Genomic DNA, 19,898 nt, shown 5'->3' with positions numbered 1-19,898 from the left:
CTACTTTCCTTTGTACTTCTACTGATATAAATAGCTGGTTTATGGTGGGGGGCAGAGCAGATTTTTGTGGGCGACCTGCTGCTCTCCCATATTGCCGGCAATCTATAGATATAAAAGGCTAATATGCAAAGTGTTCCCTCGGGAGTTTGACCAGGAGACCTGAAGTTCAATCGCTCGCTATGAGGTATGCTGGCTACAAGGGGGCGGCGCTGAACATGGCAGGCAACCAGTGGCAGAGGAGGTGGCAGGGCGCTGAAAGAGCAAGGGGAGGAGGAGGCAGGGAGGCGGGGAGGTGGGAAGGCAGGGAACCTGATTGGCCCTCATCCCCAGCCAGGCCTAGGGACCCTACTTGTGCACAGATTTTGTGCACCGGGCCTCTAGTATTGGAATAAATGCTCATATGTGATTCAAGCCTGTCTCTGCTTAATTGGCTTGAGTAGTGACAGGCAGCATGGACCCATTGTTTGTCCAGTTACAGAATCAAAACCCTGTTTTCTTAGGTTCCTTCTTGAAGTTTGAGGGTAAAAAGTGGCTTAAGCTAGAATTATCTTTCCATGAGAATGTTGACTGAGGGAAGGTGGCCTCACAAATAGCTTGGAGGTTCAAGCACGTCATCACTGCAAACAGGGAAGCCCCCTTGCCTGGTTTCAGCAGTTAGATGCTGCTGCTTGACCACAGACCCCCAGAATAGACCAATAAAACTTGACTCAGCTTACTTTCAGGTCCTTTTTTAAAAAATTTTTTATTGATTTCGGAGAGGAAGGGAGAGGGAGAGAGGGATAGAAACATCAATGATGAGAGAGAATCACTGATCCGCTGCCTCCTGCACGCCCCCTACTGGGTATCCAGCCTACAACCCAGGAATGAAACTGTGACTTCCTGCTTCACAGGTCGATGCTCAACCACTGAGCCACGCTGGCTGGGCTCAGGTCCTTTTGACCCATAATAACCTAACCCCAATTAATTTTGATGCTGCCCCCAGAACCCTGCTCTGCATTCCCAGTAGGAAAACCATAGCTAAATATGTCATTGGATTACTGTCTGCAGAAAAGAGCACAGACATATGAGAAGTTCTCCCCTTAGAGTTTGCTTGTCAGCATGGTCCTTAGGCCACAGGAACTACAATAACCCCTTCCTTTTTAGTGCCTGCCAACTAACAGTACCATCTTTTGTTTTGTGGAGCACCTTCGGAAGAAAGGCCCTGAGGTATCAGCTGATCCAGACCTGGCCCTCAAACACATTTCCTTTGGCGAAAAAATTATCTGCTCCATTTTTTGGTGTTTTTGTTTGTTTGTTGTTAATCCTCACCCGAGGATATTTTTCCCATTGATTTTTAAAGAGAGAGACAGGGAAAGAGAAACATCGATGTGAGAGGCAACCAATCGAGGTGTCTCTCCCCCTCCCCCCCCTAGCTCCCACCAACCCTTCAGTCTGACGGCTGATGCTCTAACCACTGAGAAAATGGATTAGGGACGTTCTCCACCTTTGCAGGGTTCCCACCACTCCTTATTTTGCCACACACCCCTGTTTCTCCACTTACTGTTCAGCCTCTGTGGACATTTGAGCTTAAAAACCCTGATCTAAGCCAACACCCCAAGAGGAATTTCTCCAGGTTGCAAGGCAAGTTTAGGAGCAGAGCTGGTCCGAGAAGCCCATTTCCCCTGCTATTGTTTCCAACATGTACCACCCTCCACCAGCACCAACTGGTTTAGAGCAAGAATATCAGACTCCGTTGTTATTTCCATACACAGGACCTCAGAAGATCCCTTAAACTATCCAAGGACAGCTCAAAAAAGACCTCTTAAACCAAAGGGAGTGAAATAACAAAGAAATTAATTAATCCTCAGAATCAGACTATATTCGAAGGAAGAATCTTTATATATATACTAGGAGCCTGTTGCACGAAGTTTCGTGCACTAGACTTTTCCTTCACCTGGCTGCCAGCACCAGTTATCCGCCAGCAGCAGTTTTCCTCTGGCCACCCGCCGATCAGAGCGCCTCCCGCCAGCACAATCGGCCACCCCGAGAGGAACTCCGATCAGGAGGCGCTCCGATCGGGCGGGTGGCCAGAGGAAAACTGCTGCTGGCGGAAAACTGGTGCCAGCAGGCACGCAATCCGCCACCCCGAGTTCCACCACCAGCGTCTTCCGCAGCACCAACCTAAGCAGCTCCGGCCGTTTAAGCCGGCGCGAGGAGCGGGGGTCGGGGACTCGCGAGTCCCCACCCCCGCTCCTACCGCCAGCCAATCGGCCACCCTGAGTCCCGCCCCCGCGCCTCCAGCCGGCCCAATCGTGGGCGTAGCGGAGTGATGGTAATTAGCATATTACCATTTTATTAGATATGATTATTGATTTTTTTACAGAGAGGAAAGAAGAGGGATAGAGAGTTAGAAACATGGATCAGCTGCCTCCTGTACACCCCCTCCTAGAGATGTGCCCGCAACCAAGGTACATGCCCTTGACTGGAATCAAACCAGGGACCCTGGGACCCTTCAGTCTGCAGGCCGGGGCTTTATCCACTGAGCCAAACCGGTTAGGGCAGAATCTTTTGTTGTTGTTGTTAGTCCTCACCTAAGGAGACCTTTGCTATTTAGTTATTTAGTTAGTTAATCCTCACCTGAGGATATTTTTCCATTGCTTTTCAAAGAGAGTGGAAAGGGGGGAGGAGGAGGGGAGAGACTGGGGGGGGGGGAGAGAGAGAGAGAGAGAGAGAGAGAGAGAGAGAGAGAGAGAGAGAAATACTGATGTGAGAGACACACATGGATTGGTTGCCTTCCGCATGCGCCTGGGGCACAGGATGGAATCTGCAACCGAGGTACATTCCCTGACCAGGAATTAAACCCGGGACCCTTCCATTCGCAGGCCAATGCTCTAACCACTGAAAATACACCAGCCAGGTCTGGAGGAAGAATCTTTAAAGAGGTAATTAAGTTAAAATGAAGTCACTAGATGGACCCTAATTTGATATAACTGACGTCCTTATAAGAAGAGATCGGGATTCAGACACATAGAGGGAGAATGTGGTGTGAACATGAAGATGGACAACTTCAAGCCCAGAGCTAAGCCCAAGAAGAGACCCCCCTGTTGACACCTTGATCTCAGACTTCTTGCCTCCTGAGCTGTGAGAAGTAAATTCCTGAGGTTTAAGCCCCCCAGGCTGTGGTTCTTTGTAACAGCAGACCTAGCTATCCAATACACCTCTCTTAATCAAACAACAAAGAACTGACGTTGGCATTACCTTATCCTGTAAATGTGTTTGAAATTCTGATTTAATCTTCATCACGTGAGAGGGCCAAGTGCCACAAGCACCCAGCTGGGAGGACTGTGGGAGCTGAGAGCGTGCCCTTAGGATAAGGTGACCAGACGTCCCACTTTTGGCGGGACTGTCCCGATTTTTAACAATTTGCCCCGCGTCCCGCGGCGTTTTAAAAAAGTCCCGATTTTTGGAAAGAATGCACGACAAGCTAGGGAACGGCGGGACAACGGGAAGGGAATATACGGTTTTCGGGGACCATGCGGCTATTTAGCCAGGATATGAGTTTTATATTATTTTTGTTAATTTTATAATGTTAAACTTTAATAATAACAAATAATTGTTGAGAACTGATTATCGAGAACTGCTTATTAAAGTTCGCATTGTGGATGAGTTGTTAGAATTCCACCACCGTTGTTTGGACTTAATGAACAATGGCATTTTTGGGGATTGGCAACGATGAAAACATTTTGTAACTGTCTCTCAGACGATACACATCGTACTGCATGCTAGTAAGCTAGTTAAACAAGTGATGTCATTACAAATCAGCTATTCAGATAATTTAGGTAAGTAATTTATTTATTTATTTCATAAATACATAAATTTTCTTGAATTTAGCAGACAGTACTCGTATTATTTATATTTTATAGTGGCGGCAAAAAGTCTAGCGCCGGCCTTGAAAGTGACACTTACGACTTACGTTACGGCAAATTCAGAGGAAAAATAATACAAGTTAATATTGTTATTATTTAGAAAGAAATATAGGATTAAAATAATTTTTAAAATATAGTTACTTTATAACAATCAAATTAATTTAATTTATAAACTAACAATAAAATATGTTCATGTAATTATGTACCTACTTACTGTGTTTTTAAGCAATGTGTATATAATAATTTATAATATAATTTTAAATTATTTTTTTTAGATTTTTAACATAATGAGTAAGAAAAGAGGATGCAAATTCAACAATGATCTAAGAAGTGAATTTCCTTTTATTAAAAAAAACAAAAGCAATTACAATATAGACCAAATTTTTAATCAAGAACCCTCCCTCCCCCCGCCCGGACCTAAATCTGTTTGGCTCAGTGGATAGAGCGTCGGCCTGCGGACTCAAGGGTCCCAGGTTCGATTCCGGTCAAGGGCATGTACCTTGGTTGCAGGCACATCCCCAGTAGCGGGTGTGCAAGAGGCAGCTGATCAATGTCTCTCTCTCATCGATGTTTCTAACTCTCTATCCCTCTCTCTTCCTCTCTGTAAAAAGTCAATAAAATATATTTTTTTAAAAAAGAAAGAAAGAACCCCCCCACCAACCACCACCGTCAATGGTGTCCCGCTTTACCAATGTTAAAATCTGGTCACCTTACCTTAGGAGCCAAGTGACACAGGTTCATATGCTAGCCCCTCACTCCTCACCTACACAGCTTTGGGCAATTTTCTTAACCTCCCTCCAAAATATGGAAATATTAGCAACACCTGGAGTAGTGAAAGAATGACATCCTGTGTGAAGCATGTGAACACAGACTCAGCACAGATAAATAATCCAGGTCTGGGGGTTTCTACTATCAAACACTCTTTCTGGGGAAACTCATTGAACAATCAGGCTTCAAAAAAGATGGCTGCTTGAGCTTTGGAATTAACGTCTAATGAGAAGGATCAGGGGTACACTGCTGAGCAGACACCACAGCGTCCAGCTTCTGCATTAATACATTAAGAAGGCTAAACATGGGGATATCTATACTTACATGTCTATTTCTATCTTCATGTATAACTGTCTTTATAACTGTCAATTTCTATATCTATAAGTATGCCAACATCTGCGGTCACTATCTGTAGCTATAACTTTATCATATCTATACCTATAACTACATCAATAGCTGTGTTTATGTCTATATCCATATTGATATTGGTATATCTCACTATATATTACCATAGTGATATCTATAACTACATGTATATCTGTGTCTATAACTATGTATATGTATATGTATATGTATATGTATACACTGGAGGCCTGGTGCACAGATTCATGCACTGGTGGGGTCCCTCGACCTGGCCTGCAGGGATCTGGCTGAAACCGGCCGTCCAACCTCCTCCAAGGGATGTAGTAGTACGCGAAGTGGCAGGCAGCTGGGGAGGAGCCCGAGCCCCGGGAGGCGCTGCCGCTCCCGCTCATCCCAGCCCCGCTGGACCTGCTGCCACTGCCTCTCCTTAGGCCCCCTCCGCCTAGGGTAATACCAGCGCCCCATGAACGAGAAGCAGCTGCAGGCTCACGCCCAGTCAGTCCCAATGCTGTTCCCCATCCCAATCCCATCCTGGTCTGGATGGGGGAGGGGCACACAGGGGTGTCCATGGGAGAGGCTTGCGCTGCCACAGCTGCACTCACCAGCTGTGAGCCCGGCGCCTGATGACGATAAGTCAGTGGAGCAGTGGTCCCATAGGGGGCAGCTCCTGCGTTGAGCATCTGCCACCAGATGGTCAGTGCATGTCATAGCGACTGGTTGAACGGTTGAACGGTCACTTAGGCTTTTATATATATATAGATATTCCTCACAATGCCTGACATTGGAACGCAACAATGATTTTCCCTGTTGCCATAATTTGGAAAACTAAAAGATGAAAATTGGGCAGTGAAGATACAGTGTGCCTACAAAATGTCTGAATTACAGATAAATATATTTTTCATTCATCAAATATTTACTGTGCCACATGTGGTTTTAGATACCATCAGATATTATTTAGGCTGCAAGCGTTCATACCCTCTCGGGCTTTATAATCTAAGGCAGTGATTTTCAACCTGTGTACCACAAGAATTTTTAAAACATGCAATACCTGACTATGTAGTCAGGAGCACTGACCTCTTTTCCCTTAGAATGTCAATTTAAAAAAATGACAACAGCGAACACAATAATAGCCAACTAGTGTGGATGAATAAAAATAATATCTATTTTTGGTCAGAGTGGCAAAAAATAGAACATATTTTTGGTGTGCCACAGAGTGTGGGGAAGCACAGGACTTGGTTGGAAAGTCTGTAAGGAGGATTCTCCGAAAGGGTGGAGGCCTCTAGGGGGACCTTGCCAAAGGCGGCAGACCCTGCCTTGACTTTTCCAAACAAGGGTGTTTTGCTGGAATCTTTATGTTTATTCTTTAGATGCCCTTGCTTAAAGGTCACTACAGACGCATGTGTCTTCTCAAGGATATTTACCCTGCTGATAGTATCTAATAGTTAATTTTAATTCAAGCTGCTGTTACAATAAAAGCCTAAGGAGGGCCGAAACCGGTTTGGCTCAGTGGATAGAGCGTCGGCCTGCAGACTGAAGGGTCCCGGGTTCGATTCCGGTCAAGGGCATGTACCTTGGTTGCGGGCACATCCCCAGTGGGGGGTGTGCAGGAGGCAGCTGATCGATGTTTCTAACTCTCTGTCCCTCTCCCTTCCTCTCTGTAAAAAATCAATAAAATATATTTTTAAAAAAAAGCCTAAGGAGGCAGGTGAATGGGGCTGTGGTTCCTTTAGCCAGGCAGTCCCTTAGCCTTCTCTTTCACAGCAAATCATGTGTCAGAGAAATCATTCATCAAGGTCTGCTGGTCAGCTCCGGCAACAGAGTTATAGTAATTAGTTTATGTGTGCCATGGATAAAAATGATTGAAAATTACTGATCTCAGCACATCCTACAAAATAGTTTTAAAGAACAATCATGTGAGTCCCACTGACATGGCTCAGTGGTTGAGTGTTGATCAGGAGGTTGAGGTTCAATTCCTGGTCAGAGCACATGCCCAGGTTGTGGGCTTGCTCCCCATTGTGGGGTGTGGAGTAGGCAGTCGATCAATGATTTTTTCTCATCATTGATGTTTCTATCTCTCTCTCCCTCTCCCTTCATCTCTGAAATCAATTAATCCTATATAATAAAAGCCTATATGCAAATCAACTGAACAGCAGAACGACCGGTCACTATGATGCTCACTGACCACTAGGGGTCATCTCCTACTACATCCCTTGGGGGATGTTGGACTGCCGGTTTCAGCCAGATCTCTGCCGGCCAGGTTGAGGGACCCCACCAGTGCATGAATCCGTGCACCAGGCCTCCAGCTGCCCCCTGGTGGTCAGTGCACTCCCAGAGGGGAAGTGTGCTCAGTCAGAAGCCAGGCTGGCGAGGGCAGCAGCGGTGGCGGGAGCCTGTCCCGCCTTCGATGCAGGCGGGCGGTAAGGAGTGAGGGGTCCTGGACTTGTGAGAGCCCCGGACTGCGAGAGGGCACAGGCCAGGCTGAGGAACGCTCCCCCCAGTGCATGAATCTCGTGCACTGGGCCTCTAGTATAATATATAACATATGATATATGATATACAATATACAATATATGATATATAACATATGATATATAATATGTAACATGTGATACATGGTATGTGATGCCTAATACATAATACATGATATATAATATAGAACATATAATATATAACATATAACATATAACATCCTACCTAATAATAGACAAATATGCAAATTGGCCATACCTCCAACACACCCACAAGCCACGCCTGCCATCCAATCAGAGCGAATATGCAAATTAACCCAACCAAGATGGCTACAGCCACAGAGAGCAAGGTTTCCTAGGTAACAGAGGAAGCAAAGCTTTCCGCCTGCCCTGGCCAGGCCTAAGCCTCCACTCAAGCTACAAAGTTTCAATTATAGAAGGTAAACAAATTCAAACAGAAATGGCGGCAGAATGGAGCTTGAGAGAGCAGGCCAGGGTTGCCCCCGGCAACAGGGGAAGCAAAGCTTTCCCCACACCCTGGCCGGGCCCAGGCCTCCGCTTAAGGCTACAAAGTTTCAATTATAACCCCAACAGAAATGGCTGCCAGCCGAGGAGAGAGCCCCAGGCTTGACTTTGCTCCAGGCTACAAAGTTTCAATTGTAGAAGGTAAATAAATTCCAGATACCAGGGCCTCTGCTTGGGTTGCCAGGGGGCATGGCTGGCCTGCAAACCACCACAGGCCCTCGATCAGGCTGCCCCACGCCCCAAGGGAACCCCATCCTGATCAGGGACACCCTTCAGGGCAAACCAGCTGGCCCCCACCCCTGTACCAGGCCTCTATCCTATCTAATAAAAGAGTAATATGCAGATTGATCATCACTGCAACACACAATATAACTGCCCTCATGTGGTCAAAAATCCTGCCCCCATGTGGACACAAGATGGCCACCACAAGATGGCCATCAGGAGAGGGCAGTTGGGAGGCACCCTGCCTGCAAGGGAGGGCAGTTGGAGGTGATCAACCCTGCAGGAGAGGGCAGTTAGGGATGACCAGGCCGGCAGAGGAGGGAAGTTGGGGGCAAACAGGCTGGCAGGAGAGTGGTTAGGGAGTGATCAGGCTGGCAGGCAGAAGCGGTTAGGGGCAATCAGGAAGGCAGGCAGGCAAGCAGTTGGGAGCCAGCAGTCCTGGATTGTGAGAGGGATGTCCGACTGCCCGTTTAGGCCTGATCCCGGGCAGTCGGACATCCCTTGAGGTGTTCCAGATTGGAGAGGGTGCAGGCTGGGCTGAGGGACAACCCCCCTCCGTGCATGAATTTCGTGCACCGGGCCTCTAGTATAATATATAATATGTAATATATAATATATAATATATAATATATAATACAATCATTTGAAATACTTAAGTTCAGTTTGGCACTGGCTTTTGAGGGGTGGCTCGGCCCACTACTCTATGCTCAGGCCCACAGTGCCTTGGGATCCAGCAACAGAGCTCTGATTTCACCAAACTTTAGCCTGAAAAAAATATTTATTTTATCAGATAACAGACTTAGTGTGTCTCAGGGGATCTTAGCGTTACCAGCCAGAATTGGTTCCACTGCCTACCAGCTGAGTGATTTTGTGTCTCTGAACTTGAGGGCACAGTACCAATACCTACCACCCAGCTGCCCACAGGATTAGTAAAATAATCTACAAAAATCTCTTTGCCAGTGACAATCCGAGTGCAATAGACACTGTGTCTAATAAGGGTAAGGGCTCAATAAATATTGAGGTGCCCTGTAGCACCCAGCAAATTCTAAAGCCCAACCCCCTGTTAGGTATGAAAATTTTTTAGAAAAGGAAAGCCACAACCTTTATATAATGTGAACCCACTACTGCATAGTGGAATCTTTTCCAAGTATTCACCTTCTTGGTCTTTTTTACTCCCCTCTGTACCCTCCACCCCATGCACAGCTGTCTAACATTACATTGATCACCTGCTATGTGCCAGCCACTGTGCTAGGCACAGCCTATGCATATCCCCATGGATATCCTACTTGATATCACCACCTTCATTTTGCAGTTAAGGAAATGAAGTATCAGAGAGGTTAGGACACTTACAAAGGCCAGCCAACCTACAGTCAGGCTTGCAGATTTTCAATTCCAGACTCTGTATATACTTACTGGCCCAGACACACACACAGAGAGAGAGAGAGAGAGAGAGAGAGAGAGAGAGAGAGAGAGAGAGAGAGAGAAGCTGCCATTCACCTCTCATTTGCCTCCGTCTTACCTGGAACTGGGGATTGTCTAGGAGACAGTTGGGTCAGGTCTCCGATTGTCACAGAAAAGAAAAGTGAAGTTTGAATGTGTAGTCCTCTCTGGTCAGCAGTTTCCAGGGGTGTGTACATAACCAAATAGCTCCTGGCCACACATGGGGTAGAAAACTTGGCAGGTATTGGGTGATTCAGAAGGAAGAAGCTACTCAGGTAGGATAGGGCAGAGGGCAATCTTAGGCCTGCATGGAGACACATCGTTAGAAAGACAAACCATACAGGTGGGAGCGGGGGGGAGGGGGTCAATGGGCAGAAAGGGAGGGACATCTGTAATACTTTCAACAATAAAGAGAAAAGAAAAACAAACCATATGAAGTCACCTCCAATTCTTGTGGGATGACGTGCAGCGTGAATGAACAAACAAGGTCAAATGCAGCTCTCTCACTGTTCTCTGTGGCTCACTGGCTCCCCTTTCCCAGCCCTGTCCCTCCAATGTTCACATTTATTTTTATATTTTATTGATTTTTTACAGAGAGGAAGGGAGAGGGTATAGAGAGCTAGAAACATCGATGAGAGAGAAACATCGACCAGCTGCCTCCTGCACACCCCCCACCGGGGGTGTGCCCGCAACCAATGTACATGCCCTTGACCGGAATCGAACCTGGGACCCCTCAGTCCGCAGACCGACGCTCTATCCATTGAGCCAAACCGGTTTCAGCCAATGTTCACATTTAAATGAGGCGCAAAAGGCAGTGTTGCCTAGTAGTTAAAGCCAGTGCTTTGGAGGCAGAAAGGTTTAAGTTGAAGCCTCAGGTCTGCCATTTACCATTTCTTTGACCTTCACTGACCTCTTTTCTCTAAGCTTTGGTTTCCTTATTCATAAAGTAGGGGTGACAATAGTGACACCTAATCTCCTGTTTGTATTTTTATTGATGAGAGAGAGAGTGAGAGAGAAAGATTGAGAGAGATTTGTTGTTTCATTTATTTATGCATTTATTGAGTGCTTCTTGTATGTGCCCAGACCCGGAATCAAACCCACAACCTTGGTGTATCTGGATGACACTGTAACCAACTGAGCTACCCAGCCAGGGTATGGTTGTTTGGTTGTGGTTCTGATTAGATGGAATAGTTTGTGGAAGCATATAGCACAGTGCTTGGCATAATCAATGTTGGTTGTTTGTATTAGTTTGTGATTTAAAGTATAACATTGTTATACTAGCAAAATGCAGGGTCTTTGGAATCTCGAACTCTTGAGCTGAAATTCTGGCTCAGCCACTTATAAGATGGCCCAGGTGCAGGCCATTTGCTATTCTAACCTTGGTCTTCTGGTCTGAAAAAGGGAGGTGTGGGGGTTGCTGCTCAGATGTGTCCCCTGGGCTCTCTGAAAGGACTGCATTAGGTAATGCCTGGGAAGCACCTGGCTCAGGCATGCACATGTGAGTGGTATTGTCACAGGTAGTGGCTTGAACTGTTAATTCTCTACTAGAGCCATTTGGGGGTGTTGTTGGGGAGTAGCGCATCTCCACTATTCTGGCCCAACTTTCCTATGACATTTTACCTCCCAACCTCCATTGAACAAGGAGAGAAATACCACTGTTCAAGTCACCACCAAAGATTGCTGGAAACACCTAGAACAGTGATGGCGAACCTATGACACGCATGTCAGTACCAGATAAAGACACCACAAGGAAAGAGAATTACAGGCTAATATCCCTGATGAACATAGATGCTAAAATTCTCAACAAAATTCTAGCAAATTGGATCCAGCATTACATTAGAAAGATCAGACACCCTGACCAAGTGGGATTTATTCTGGTGATACAAGGATGGTACAATATCCGCAAATCAGTAAACATTATACATCACATAAACAAATTACAAGACAAAAATCACATAATCATATCAATTGATGCAGAAAAAGCATTTGACAAAATCCAACACCCTTTCTTGATAAAAACTCTCAGCAAAGTGGGAATAGAGGGATCATACCTCAACATAATAAAAGCCTTATGTGACAAACCTATAGCCCAGTGGTCGGCAAACTCATTAGTCAACAGAGCCAAATATCAACAGTACAATGATTGAAATTTCTTTTGAGAGCCAAATTTTTTAAACTTAAACTTCTTGTAATGCCACTTCTTCAAAATAGACTCACCCAGGCTGTGGTATTTTGTGGAACAGCCACACTCAAGGGGCCAAAGAGCCGCATGTGGCTCGCGAGCCGCAGTTTGCCGACCACGGCTGTAGCCAACATCAAACTCAAATGACAAATACTAAAATCATTTCCCAGGAACAAGACAGGGATGCCCACTTTCAACATTCCTGTTCAACATAGTATTGGAAGTGCCAGCCATAGCAATCAGACAAGAAGAAATAAAAGGCATCCAAATTGGAAAGAAAAAGTAAAACTGTTATTATTTGCAGATGACATGATATTGTACATAGAAAACTCTAAAGACTCCATCAAAAAACTACTATACCTAATAAATGAATTCAGCAATGTAGCAGGATACAAAATTAACATCCAGAAACCTATGGCATTGTTATACCTGATAAAAACTGAACTTACAGAAAGAGTAACTAAAAAAACAATCCCATTTATCATTGCAACAAAAATTTAAGATAACTAGGAATAAACTTAACTAAGGAGGTAAAAGACCTGTACTTGGCAAACTACAGGATGTTGAAGAAAAAAAAAAGAGATAGAGGAAGATATAAACAAGTGGAAGAATATACCATTTTCATGGATCGGTAGAATCAACATCATTAAACTGTCCATACTACCCAAAGCTATCTATAGAGTCAATGCAATCCCCATTAAGATATCAACGGAATATTTCACAGGCCTTGAACAAACTCTCCAAAAATTCATATGGAATAAAAAAAAAGACCCCAAATAGCCTCAGCAATCCTGAGAAAGAAGAACAAAGTTAGAGGGATCACAATACCAAATATCAAGCTATATTACAAAACCACTGTTTTTAAAACTGCCTGGTACTGGCACAAGAACAGACATATAGTCCAATGGAACTGAAAAGAGAACCCAGAAATTGACCCAAACCACTATGCTCAATTAATAATTGCCAAAGGAGGCAAGAGCATACAGTAGAGTCAAGATAGTCCCTTCAATAAATGGTGTTGGGATCATTGGAACAATTCATGCAAAAAAATGAAACTAGACCACCAACTTACACCATACACAAAAATAAACTCAAAATGGATAAAGGACCTAAATGTAAGATGGGAAACCATAAAAATCTTAGAAGAAAAAAAAAGTTAAAAAAAAATCTTAGAAGAATCCATAAGCAGCAAAATATCAAACATTTGTCATAGCAATATCTTTACCGATACAGCTCCTAGGGCAATGGAAACTAAGGAGAAAATAAACAAATGGGACTACATCAAATTAAAAAGCTTCTGCACAGCAAAAGGAACCATCCACAGAACAACAAGAGAGCCCACTGCATGGGAGAACACATTTGCCAATGTTATATCCAATAAGGGTTTAATCTCCAACATTTACAAGGAACTCATACAACTTAACAAAAGGAAGATAAACAACCCAATCAAAAAATGGGCAAAGGACCTAAATAGACACTTGTCAAAAGAGGACATACAGAAGGCCAAGAGACATATGAAAACCTGCCCAACATCACTGATCATCCAAGAGATGCAAATCAAAACGACAATGTGGTACTATCTCACACCTGTCAGAACAGCTATCATCAACAAACGACAAGAGCTGGCGAGGATGCAGAGAAAAAGGAACTCTCGTGCACTGCTGGTGGGAATGCAGACTGGTACAGCCACTGTGGACAACAGTATGGAGTTTCCTCAAAAAACTAAAAGTGGAACTGCCATTTGACCCAGTAATCCCACTTCTAGGAATATATCCCAAGAAATCAGAAAGGATGTATGCACCCTTATGTTCATAGAAGCACAATTACAATAGCTAAGATTTGGAAACAGCCTAAGTGCCCATCAGCAGATGAGTGGATTAAAAAACGGTGGTACATCTACACAATGGAATACTACACTGTTGTAAAAAAGAAGGAACTCCTACCATTTGCAACAGCATGGATGGACCTGGAAAGCATTACACTAAGCAAAATAAGCCAGTTGGAGAAAGATAAATATCACATGATCTCACTCATTTGCGGAATATAATGAACAACATAAAGTGATGAACAAAAATAGATCCAGAGACAGAGAAGCATCAAACAGACCATCCAACCTCAGATGGAAGACGGTTGGGGGGTGGAAGTGGGGGGCGGTAACCAAAGGACTTGTATGCATGCATATAAGCATAACCCATGGACACAGACAGTAGGAGGGTGAAGGCATGTGCTGTGGGGTGGGAACAGTCGAGGAGAGGTCAGTGGGGGGAAAAGGAGACATATGTAATACTTTAAACAATAAAGAATTTAAAATTATTTTAAATCTAGGAAACCAGATAGCAAGCCTAGCAAAAGCACCCCTTTTCATAAATCAGTGTGGGCAAGACAAGGAGTTGGTGTTTTTCTGAGCCTCTCAATGATCCAACATGACATTCCAGTGGCCTATTGAACAGTCTCCAAGGAGGTAATCTCCAAGGTGGTGGGATTTTACTGTAAATCTTTTGTAAACAAAAAAGTCTATCAAAAGTATATGGTTCTGCCCTAGCCAGTTGCTCAGTGGTTAGAGCATCAGTCCAAAGACTGTAAGGTCTCGGGTTCAATTCAGGGCAAGGGCACATACCTGGGTTGCGGACTCGATCCCAGCCCCAGTCAGGGTGTGTGCAAGAAGCAACCAATCTATATGTCTCTCTCACATCCATATTTCTCCCTTCTACAGTCTCTAAAATCCATGGAAAAATTTCCCCAAGTGAGGATTAACAACAACAACAACAAAAAGCAGATGGTTCTTAATCCACCCCATATATTTTCTATTCCTGAAAATAGAAAGAATTGCAATCATTTTGATTCTTACCTACCAAATTTTCCATACCACTTGCCACAACCTATCCTATTCTATATTTTTATTAATTATTGTCTGCTTCTCCCTTTCTCCTCCCACAAGGAACTAAAATGTGAGTCCCATGAGGGAGGAAACTTTCTTTGTTAAAGTTGTATTCTCCCCTTTTCCGCAACGGGTTTGCCGCCAAAACACAGGTGTCGTGAAAACCACCACTAAATCAAACCCAAAATGGGAAAGGAAGCTCACATCAACATCGTTGTCATTGGACACGTAGATTCCGGCAAGTCTACCACTACTGGCCGTCTGATCTACAAATGTGGTGGGATCGACAAAAGAACCAGCGAGCAAATTTGAGAAGGAGGCTGCTGAGATGGGGAAGGGCTCCTTCAAGTATGCCTGGATCTTGGATAAACTGAAAGCTGACTGTGAGCGTGGTGTCACCATTGATATCTCCCTGTGGAAATTGGAGACCAGCAAGTATTATGTGACCATCATTGATGCCCCAGGACACAGAGACTTCATCAAAAACATGATTACAAGCACATCGCAGGCTGACTGTGTTGTCCTAATTATTGCTGGTGATGTTGGTGAATTTGAAGCAGGCATCTCCAAGAATGGACATACCTGTGAGCATGTACTCCTGGCCTACACACTGGGTGTGAAACAGCTGATTGTTGGTGTTAACAAAATGGATTCCACTGATCCAGCCTACAGCCAGAAAATATATGAGGAAATTGTTAAAGAAGTCAGCACCTACATTAAGAAAATTGGCTACAACCCTGACACAGTAGCATTTGTGCCCATTTCTGGTTGTAATGGTGACCACACGCTGGAGCCAAGTGCTAACATGCCTCGGTTCAAGGGATGGAAGGTCACCCGTAAAGATGGCAATGCCAGTGGAACCACGCTGCTTGGAGCTCTGGATGGCATCCTGCCACCAACTCGTCCAACTGACAAGCCCCTGCGTCTGCCCCTCCAGGATGTCTACAAAACTGGTGGTATTGGTACTGTCCCTGTGGGCCGAGTGGAGACTGGTCTTCTCAAACCCGGCAGGTGATCACCTTTGCTCCAGTCAACATTACAACTGAAGTGAAGCCTGTTGAAATGCACCATGAAGCTTTGAGTAAAGCTCTTCCTGGGGACAAGGTGGGCTTCAAAGTCAAGAACGTGTCTGTCAAAGATGTTCGCCGAGGCAATGTGGCTGGTGACACACCAATGGAAGCAAGCTGGCTTCACAGCTCAGGTGATTATCCTGAACCATCCAGGCCAGATCAGTGCTGGCTATGCACCGGTGCTGGATGGTCACACAGCTCATGTTGCTTGCAAATTTGCTGAGCTGAAGGAGAAGATTGATTGTCATTCTAGGAAAAAGCTGGAAGATGGCCCTAAATTTCTGAAATCTGGTGATGCTTCCATCATTGATATGATTCCTGGCAAGCCCATGTGTGTTTAACGCTTCTCTAACTACCCTCCTCTGGGCCGTTTCAGTGTTTGTGACATGAGACAGACAGTTGCTGTGGGTGTCATCAAAGCAGTGGACAAGAAGGCAGCTGGAGCTGGCAAAGTCACCAAGTCTGCACAGAAAGCTCAGAAGCTAAATGAATATTATTCCCAACACCTGCCACCCCGTCTTACTCAGTAGTGGGAGAACGGTCTCAGAATGTTTGTCTCAATTGGCCATTTAAGTTTAATAGTAAAAGACTGGTTAATGATTACAATGCATCGGAAAACCTTCAGAAGGAAAGGAGAATGTTTTATGGACCATTTGGTTCTTTTGTGTGTGTGTGGCAGTTTTTAAGTTATTAGTTTTAATCAGTACTCTTTAATGGAAACAACATGACCAAAAATCTGTCACAGAATTTTGAGACCCATTAAAATAACAAAGTTATTGGGTGAGACAATACCAGTCCTAGGAATCACCTAAATATATATATACGCTAAGTGTCCCCTCGGGAGTTCGACCAGTAGAATGGGAGTTCAATTGCTCGCTATGATGTGCACTGACTACTGGGGGTGGCGCGGAACATGGCAGGCGACCAGCAGTGGTGGCAGGGTGCTGAGGGAGTGAGGGAAGAAGGAGGCAGGAAGGCAGGGAGGTGGGGAACATGGTCGGCCCTGATCCCTGGCCAGGCCTAGGTACTCTACCTGTATACGAATTTCATGCACCGGGCCTCTAGTTGTTGAATAAATGAATGCAAGGATTTGGCACCACCTGGTAGACAGACCAGCTATTATCCACAGGCAATTGAGCTTTGCATCCCTTTTGGTTCCTTGTGCCTCAGAATCTTGGGGGAGGTGGGGGGGATCACTTATCAGGTCTTGCTGGGCCCAAGAAGCTCTTTAGCTGGTGCCATCTCCAGAAGGAAAGAGAGAACTTGGAAATCAGATAATCTGATGCAAACAAGACAGGGAACTCACTACTTCTTACACAACCCAGAACATTGGGGGAAATGTCATTTTCAGAAAATTCTGAGATTGTTCAAGTTGAGATCTGGCTTCATGCCATGTACCTCCACTATTCCTCGGTTGGTTCTAGAGTCAGCCTGCTGTCCAGGACCTTGGTGTCCCTGGGCTTTTACCTCCCCAGTGACTGGGACCAGGTGCGAGGACCAGATGCTGAACACCAGGATAGTGCCTGGCGTCCAGGATAATGTTGACTGAAGTACTGATCTATTAGCCCAAGCCAGGACCACAGTGATGGAGCTTCCCGAGGCTTTTCCTGTTCCACCCACACTACTGGGAAGATGAAGAAAGGACCTGAGGGACAGTGAGTTCTTTTATATATAGGGGGCGGCCAGAGGGAGCTCCAATGGGGTGCAAATTTTAATACAACCTGGGTAAGGAGGGAGAAAACCAACTAAGCTCTCTACCATTGGCTCTCTTCAAATACCCTCCAGGTCTCTTTGAAAGGATGGGGGGGTTGGCATTATTTACCTGTAGGGAGGAGAACTGTGATTGCAGGGGGGGGGTGGTTTTTAGAGAATATCCTTTAACAGTTTTCGGGACATCTTTGGTATTATCCATTTGCAACTGTAAGTAACGTGTAAATGATAAAAGGAAAAAACAAAGGTTGTTTCAGGGCCTCTGTAGGGTCCTTTCTTCATTACAGGTTTCAGATATCACATTCTTGCATATTATCTGTGCAGCTTGCTGGGGAATCTGAACCTCCCAAACCTATTGCAGGGTGGGCTCTTTATTCAGCTCAAAGTCCGAGGGTCTCTGTTTCTCTTATCCTAGGACCCTCTTCTTCTTTTTAAAAAAATTATTTTTATTGATTTTGTAGAGGAAGGGAGAGGGAAAAAGAGATATAAACATCAACGATGAGAGAGAATCATTGATTGGCTGCCTCCTGCACACCCATACTGGGAATTGAGCCCTCAACCCAGGCATGTGCCCCAACTGGGAATTGAACCGTGACCTCCTGGCTCATAGGTAGCTCAACCACCGAGCCACACTGTCTGGCCGGGACCCTCTTTTTTTTTTTTTTAGAGTACTGAGACCCTGAAGGTGTTGTATTATCAATCAGTGAGCTAGATACCAGATGCCTTAACCATCCAATTAATTAGGAGTCGTTTATTGCACGCAGGGTCAGAGCAGAATATCTATGTCAAATTCTGAACAAACACAGGAAGGAGTATTCCCTTTTTATATCCTTCTAGGTCTTTGTGTAAGTTATTTTGCAGACAGCTTGTAACCTTGAGTATATATCATATCTAACAAACATTTGTCATATCTATACAGACAACTTGTAACCTTGAGTACATATCAGATCTATACAGACACCTGTAACCTTGGATACATAATGAACAGACACTTGGCATGAGAATATGGGAATTATTATCAGAATCAGCGTATCAGCCCCTTTAGATGGCTAGCTTGCAAGGTCAGGCAGTTAAGTTTATCTTTTCTATTATTTAAGTTTAAAAAAAAGTTATTTTTACAGAATAAGAGACCATCTAAAAGTAACAGAGTTGACTTATGGAACAAGGGACTAGCAAGAAATAGCAGAGAACTTCAAAACAGCAGTTTTAAACAGCCGTTTTCCCAAAGGAGGGATCATTACTATGCTTCATTCCCCACTGGTTTTATGTAAATGAGTCAAATCATTGACTCTTGTGGGTTATTGTGGGAGAGGGGGTTGTTAACATTGTTAACCCATTCAGCTTTGAGGTTTCCTTTACCAAGTCCTATAAAGATAATTAATAACATGGCGCACATGGAAGTTTTATCTTTAGAGGATCCGAAGGGTCCAGGATTGTCCATTTTGCCTGTGCTGCCTTGAGCTGGGTGTGATGAAGCCATGTTGGGATCCCTTTGACCTTGACTGCTGTAGGAGTGGTCAGGATGACAGTGTGTGGTCCCTTCCAGGTAGGAGTCAGTCCTTGAGTGGTAAATTTTTTTAGCCAGAGTCACCAGGGTGGAAGGGATGAACCGGATCAGAAGCTAGTACAGGCAGAGCATCTCAGACATGCTTCTGGACTGCTCTTTGGGTGTACTGTAAAGCCTGTAAGGACTTGAGTAAAGATTGAGTATAGATTTTAGATTTTTTTTTTTAATCTGGGGACTATTTCCTGGAGTAACTTTTTAGATACTACGGTGGCTGTTTCTGTCTTAGTTGGGTAGGTCAGGGTCTGGAAGAGTCACTAGAATCTGTAGAGGCCCTACCAGTTTTTAGGGCAGCCTCCTGGGCCACTTTATTCACGGCTTGGCTCCCTCTTGCTTCTGGGGAGTCCCCTTTCTGGTGTCCCTTACAGTGGACCAATGCCACTACTTTGGGTAGCCAGATGGCTTCTAGTAGAGCCAAATCTCTTTTTTTATTTTTAATGTCCTTCCCAGCTGAAGTAAAAAATCCCTGTTCCTTGTAAATAGCATTGTGTACGTGAGCTGTTGCAAACACGTACCTGCTATCAGTGTAAATTGTTACTGATTTGCCTTTTGCCCACCGGAGAGCCTGAGTAAGGGCAATTAATTTGGCCTTTTGTGCTGACATCCCGAGGGTGAGTGCCTGAGACCAGATGGTTCGGTCTAAGCCCCTTATCTCATATATGTAGAGGTGGAAAGACTTGGTTACATCTGGTAGTGCCAGTTGGCCCATCGGCCTTGCTCTGCTCATGTCTGTCTTACTGCCTCATATATTACCTCAAGGATCCTGGCTCTGAATTCTTTCAGGGAAAATGGACATCAGTGGG

The 19,898-nt window shown here is 44.7% G+C and overlaps 1 protein-coding gene and 1 pseudogene across 3 annotated transcripts in view; one reads left to right on the top strand and one right to left on the bottom strand.

Moving 5' to 3' along the window:
* The window catches only part of LOC307116439 (acyl-coenzyme A synthetase ACSM1, mitochondrial-like), a 62,896-nt gene extending 53,029 nt beyond the window's left edge, over positions 1-9,867 (bottom strand). Inside the window, exon 1 of one of the 2 annotated variants that reach the window (XM_079800406.1) lies at positions 9,771-9,867. The gene's annotated coding sequence lies outside the window, so the exon portion shown is untranslated. The remainder of the gene's footprint in view (positions 1-9,770) is intronic. The other variant, XM_079800405.1, reaches the window with a different exon arrangement.
* Positions 9,868-14,937: 5,070 nt separating this feature from the next.
* On the top strand, positions 14,938-16,351 carry LOC307110178 (elongation factor 1-alpha 1-like; annotated as a pseudogene). The gene has a single exon. The product of its transcript is annotated as an elongation factor 1-alpha 1-like (transcript).
* The last annotated feature ends 3,547 nt before the right edge of the window (positions 16,352-19,898 follow it).

The sequence above is a fragment of the Cnephaeus nilssonii genome (assembly GCF_951640355.1).
Source record: "Cnephaeus nilssonii genome assembly, chromosome: 2".
NCBI lineage: Eukaryota > Metazoa > Chordata > Mammalia > Chiroptera > Vespertilionidae > Cnephaeus > Cnephaeus nilssonii.
This window is presented reverse-complemented; position numbering and strand designations above follow the sequence as displayed.